The sequence below is a fragment of the Microtus ochrogaster genome, unplaced genomic scaffold (assembly GCF_000317375.1).
Source record: "Microtus ochrogaster isolate Prairie Vole_2 unplaced genomic scaffold, MicOch1.0 UNK106, whole genome shotgun sequence".
Classification (NCBI taxonomy): Eukaryota; Metazoa; Chordata; class Mammalia; order Rodentia; family Cricetidae; genus Microtus; species Microtus ochrogaster.
Genome location: NW_004949204.1, coordinates 180,490 through 186,048, shown reverse-complemented (window position 1 = coordinate 186,048; position 5,559 = coordinate 180,490). Strand labels below are relative to the sequence as shown.

At 49.6% G+C, this 5,559-nt stretch overlaps 1 protein-coding gene across 3 annotated transcripts in view; it reads left to right on the top strand.

Moving 5' to 3' along the window:
• Positions 1–5,559, top strand: part of Otof (otoferlin) — a 94,620-nt gene that overhangs the window by 13,006 nt on the left and 76,055 nt on the right. The gene's annotated exons all lie outside the window — the stretch shown is intronic.

Sequence of the window (5,559 nt, the reverse complement as noted above, 5' to 3'; positions counted from 1 at the left end):
TAGTTAAAGTAATAGTCTACAACAAAGCTGGGGAAAAATGGGGCAGGAAGGTAGTTCAGTGGTTAAGAGCAATTGTTGCTCTTACAGAGGACTTGGGCTTGGTTCCCTGCACCCACATAGTGACTCACACCCATCTATAACTCCACTTCCAGAGGATATGATGTTATCCTTTGACCTCCATGGGCATCAAGCATCCATGCTATGCACATACATGCAGGTCAAACACTATATACATAATGGGACAGAAACTGGAGCAGTTAGCTGCTGGCGGTGGCAGGTAAAAATTAGCTGGGAAGGGGTCTGGGGAATACTCTGAAGAGCTGAAAGTGTCCTATATCTTGACTGTGTGGTAATTAAACAAGTGCGTGCATTTATTAAGAGCCATTAAAATATACCCTTAAGATCTGTGAATGTAATTTTTACTTAGTTAAAAAAAAGAGTCATAATCACACTTAAAATACCTAAGACTTGAATAATATTACAGGTGAGTGAAAAATTGTTTCTAATTATATGCTGCTAAAATTACACTATAAATGTGATTCATAGTAGAGGAGACAACTTTTATATTTAGCATGTAACTTAAAGGCCGAAAGCAAAGACAAGACCATTCCATGGAATGATGACTGTATTCTACGTAGGTAATAAAATGTGTGCCCATGCTGTTCCAAAGACCCCCCTTTCCCCATTTTATGGGTAAAGAGACTAAGTCAAGCAGAAGAACTTGATGGGGGCACAGACTAGCAAGTGGTAGAGCTGGCCCAAGAGCCACCGCATCTACCAAACTCAGGACCAGAAGATGACTCAGCAGGTGAAGGCACTTCGGCTGCAAGACTGGAGATGTGGGTTTGGGTCCTGGAACCCTAGGAGGAGGGAACTGACCCCACAAAGGCATCTCCTGACCTCCACATGTACTTGTGGGGTGCACCCCCCACATTCACCATGCTTTCATACACAGTAATCATAAATAAAAAACTTTTAACCATCTATGCAATAGTTCTACACTCGCAGCAACTTGATTTTAGGCTCAGACTTGCTTCCAAACAACCTCTTGCCGACTGTCCTAAGGTTCCAAGACATTGAACTGGTCCAGCATGATTATTGCCAGATTACAGGCGATGATTCTGAGAACCCATGAGTGGTACCACCAGTGCCAGGGCTCTGAGCCTTGATTGGCAGCTCTAGACCCACCCACCCCTGCCAAAGGCTGGCCTCTCCCTCACACTCAGAGCAGTAGTGCCCTGCCTCCTGGAGCTTGTCAGGGTAGCTGGCCTTCCAAGGAAGGCCACTGACTTGAAGTGGAGAGATTGAGAATGCAGCGGGACCTTCTCGGAGAACTCCTCAGGGGTAACAGAGGAAGCACCCGCCGCCAGGGGAGGAAAGGGGCCTGGAGGAGCTCTACCAGGTTCATCTCAGGAAACGCTTAGTGATTTCCTGACTTTAAGTAAAGCAAAGAAAGAATTAGGAGTGGGCCAAGTGTCGAAGAATGTTATGTTCTATCTCTCAGCTCACATGGAGCAACAGTAGCTGGTTGTGGCAGGAGTTTGTCTTGGGTCTATCTTGCACTATAGATGGTTACCAACCTACCGTGCACTCTCAGCAACAAAGCTCCATTTTTTTTCTCAAGAAAGGGTTTCTCTGTGTATCTGTGGCTGGCTTGGAACTTACTCCATAGGCTGGCCATGAACTTACAGAGATCCACCTGCCTCTGCCTCTTAAAGGCATGTGCCACACCGCGCCCAGCTGGCACCAAAGCTCTTTTTGAGGTTTTTTTTGTGGTTGTTTTCTTAAGTACAAAGTTGTACCAGGCTGGTACTCTCAAACTCTCTATGTAACTGTGCTGGTTAGTTCTTGTCAACTGGACACAAATTACAGTCTCTTGGAAAGGCGGACCCTCAGTTGAGGAATTGCCACCATCAGATTGGCCTGTGGACATTTCTATGGGTATTTTCTTGATTAATGATTGATGTGGGAGGGTCCAGCCCACTCTGGCAGGTAGTCCTGGGGTGTTTATGAAAGGAAGCTCTGCAGGCCATGAGGAACAAGCAGAGAGAAGAGCTCCTCTGCCGCAGCTTCAACCTCAAGGTCCTGCCTTGGCTTCCCATAATGCAATCTGTCTGCCAGACAAAAGCCCTCCTCTCCCCCTCCTCTCCCATGTTGCTTTTGGTCAATGTCTTTTTCACAACAGAGAACCAAACTTGGACAGTAGCTAAGGGTGTCTGTGAACCCCTTCATCCTCCTTCAGACAGTAGCTGAGGGTGACTGTGAACCCCTTCATTCTCCTCTGGACAGTAGCTGAGGGTGACTGAGAACCCCTCGTCCTCTGGACAGTAGCTGAGGGTGACTGTGAACCCCTCGTCCTCTGGGCAGTAGCTGAGGGTGACTGAGAACCCCTTCTTCCTCCTCTGGGCAGTAGCTGAGGGTGACTGTGAACCCCTCGTCATCTGGACAGTAGCTGAGGGTGACTGAGAACCCCTCCTCCTCTGGACCCCACTCAGGTCTTCCTTCAATAGCTGCTGAGGACAGACCTCTCATTTCTCCCATTACCATGAGAATTCAGGGTGCCACTCCCAGCTCCATCAGGACTCTTTCTCAGCTCACAAGCTTTGAAAATTTGCATACCTTCTCTCCTGGAATTCCCAGCTCACCACCCAAGCCCTGGGAAGCCTGGAGTCTGTTATTCTGGTATCTGCCTTCATGCCTAGCTAACTCCTGCCTTGACCCGCTAGGCAAAGACTCATTTCCTCCCCATCTACCTTCTCTCTTCAAGCCAGCAGTCTAATTCTATCTTATATAAAAGCATCTCTGCGCCTGACACGTCTCTCCCTGTGGCTTGTAATAAGCTCTTAAAGGCAGCATCCAGATTCTAATTATCTCAGTTCAACGTCCCTCCGTGAAGGCTGAACGCAGGGCCGACCTAGGCCGGGGAGGGGGAGACCCCTTGCTGCCTGTGGAAATGAAGGAACTTATGGGGCAAGCAGCCCTCTGGGCCTGTGTCTCGAGCAGGGCCAACTGGAAAAGGGAACTTAGTCTGCACAGGTGGCATATTCTGTGCTGTGCAGTCGCCTCCCATGGGACGCTAGGACGTCAGTCACCCTGCACATAACACAGGCACACGACACACCTGTATATAGGAAGCTAGCTGCAGGGTGGGTGTTTTTAAATGGCAGATGACATAAAGGCTCATTCTGTTAAGATCCTGAACCCAGTGAGTCGTGATGGGAATATCAGGTGGTGTGGGACTCACGACGCTGAGTTCTGCTCTGCCCTGACGGGCTGGGGAGGGAGTCGTTTCAAACCGAATAGCTCTGCCACCAGAGCGAGGGTGCTGTTCAATCTTCCAGCTACCCTCCCTCTCTCCTGACCCCTCTCCACACAAGGAAGAGATGATTTTCTTTCAAGCTTTAATTCTCCATCGTTCCTGTGTCGAGAATGGGGATTGGGTATTAGGATGTTTAATGGTTTGGTCCTGGGCCATTTAAAATGAAGCGGAAATGTCACTATCTGAGACGGGTGGCAGATGAAGTGGATGGTAAGTGGAAATGAACTTGAGCACGATGCGGTTCACAGTCCCCAGTGATAAGCTGGAGGGGTGGAGAGCCCCTGGCTCTCCCCGGAGGAGACAGGACTGCTTGTTAATCCCCCAAAATGTGGCTCTTCCAAAGAGAGTCAGTGTGTGCTGTTTCCGTAACACACTGCTCCTTCTGCTGTTTCTGCATGATTTAAGCAAATATTTATTTGTATTTGTGTGACTATATTGCATGTATATAAGGAGAGAGAGTCCCACTCCCCTGTCTGAGACTATTCCTCATGCCTTCATCTCCAGAGCCCGAGACACTGAGGTTTTTAGTGCTTCTCCAGGTGGAGCTGAGCTGTGGTGTGTAGAGTCTACAGTGACTAATCTCAATCTATTTTACCTCCCCTCCCTGGGGCTGCGGGAAGCTACAGAGGAGTGCTTCATGCAATTCAAAGCCAAGCCCGCCTTACAGGACCCCCACCTGCCCTCCCACAGCTGAGTGCCCCAGCTTTTCATTCCTGGAGATCCCTGAGCATTGACCATAGCCGAGGCTCATTAAGACCTTATAGGATGAAAAGGCCTTTGATGCTTCAGAGCTGTGGGTCCTTGGGGAAGCCCAATGCACAACAGCGCTCACCTGATTCTCTAGTTATATTGCGCATGCTGCCCGAGGGAAAAATTAGCAGAGGCTCAGAGCTCAAACGTCATGGCTCACGCTTCCTCCGCCTCTGCTGACTGCCATCGAATGTGTGGTGGAGCTTTATCTTTTCGATTTTTTTCCTGTGCTTTGTCCCTGGCTAGTGCTAAAGACCCTTTCTGCCTCATCTAGTCCCATCCATTTTCTGTGTATATTACTTCTCTGCTTCACAGCGTCACCGTCATTATCTCAGATGCAACCAGGCCACCCTTTCTACATTTACCTGCCACACACACGCAGGCACGTGCATGCGCGCGCGCACACACACACACACACACACACACCCACGCACGCACGCCCGCTTACTTGTTTCTGTTCACCCAACATTGAAACCCCTCACCTCCTAGTCAGGAGCCAGCTCTACCATGTGGTTTCCCCTTTTATGGTCCCTTGAGAGTGAGATCCTGGAGAAGTTTCTCATCCTCCCAGCTACCAGTATGGGCTACTGGCCACTTCCAACACAAGCAGTCTCTAGCGTTACCAGCCATTGGTGCGTTCTTGCTCAACACACCAGTAGACTTCACCAACATACGTAGTAAAACGATCTGAGAGAAATTTCACTAGGCCAGGTGTGGTGGCCCGTGATTTTAATCAGGAGGCAGAGGCAGGCCTGCCAGAGCTATGCAGTAAGACCCAGTCTCAGACCAGGAAAAAAAGAGAAACATTATTAGGACTTCCTCGTGGTATGAGGGGAGCAGTCCACACACCACCCTAATGAGGGTGAGGTGGTGCTGCTTAGACAAAAAGGAGGGTCTCACGCATGCTCAGAGTCCTGTTGGCTAACTGAGGACTTTTATACATAGTTCTGCACATCTGCCCAGGCATCATGGGCCTGCCTGGGCAGCTTGGGGACCCAAATGGGGATACCAGAGGAACAAGTCACCGCCTAGGACTGCACAGGGCGTCTGAGCAAATTCTCCAGAGCAGTCCTCGGTCATCTCTTAGAAGAAGTTGGGCCCTAATTCTTGGCCCTGGTTTTGTCTTAAGCAGAAGATCCTGCAGTGGCCGTGGATATGGTCACAGAAGGGGTTAGACCCCACAAAGCCCCACTAGTCTGAAGAGGCCCACTACCCCTTATCAACCAGGCTTCTGCTGTGACAGCAGGGCTGGGGAGTGCAGAAGAAGACCAAGGGCCCCCCAGGTAACAACAGAAGAACCCCGGGTCCACTCCTCTACTCTGGCTAGCCTGGGCCTTATCCTAGGTTTCAGTGTCCCATCTATAAAAACAGAGTTAATGGCATTTGGCTGCTAGAAGGTCAGATAAGAGGTTATGTGTGGGGACGTCCCTCATTCTGGGGAGAGTTGCACAGCCATGGGATCAAATGCTGCTCTGATACTCTCAAGAAAG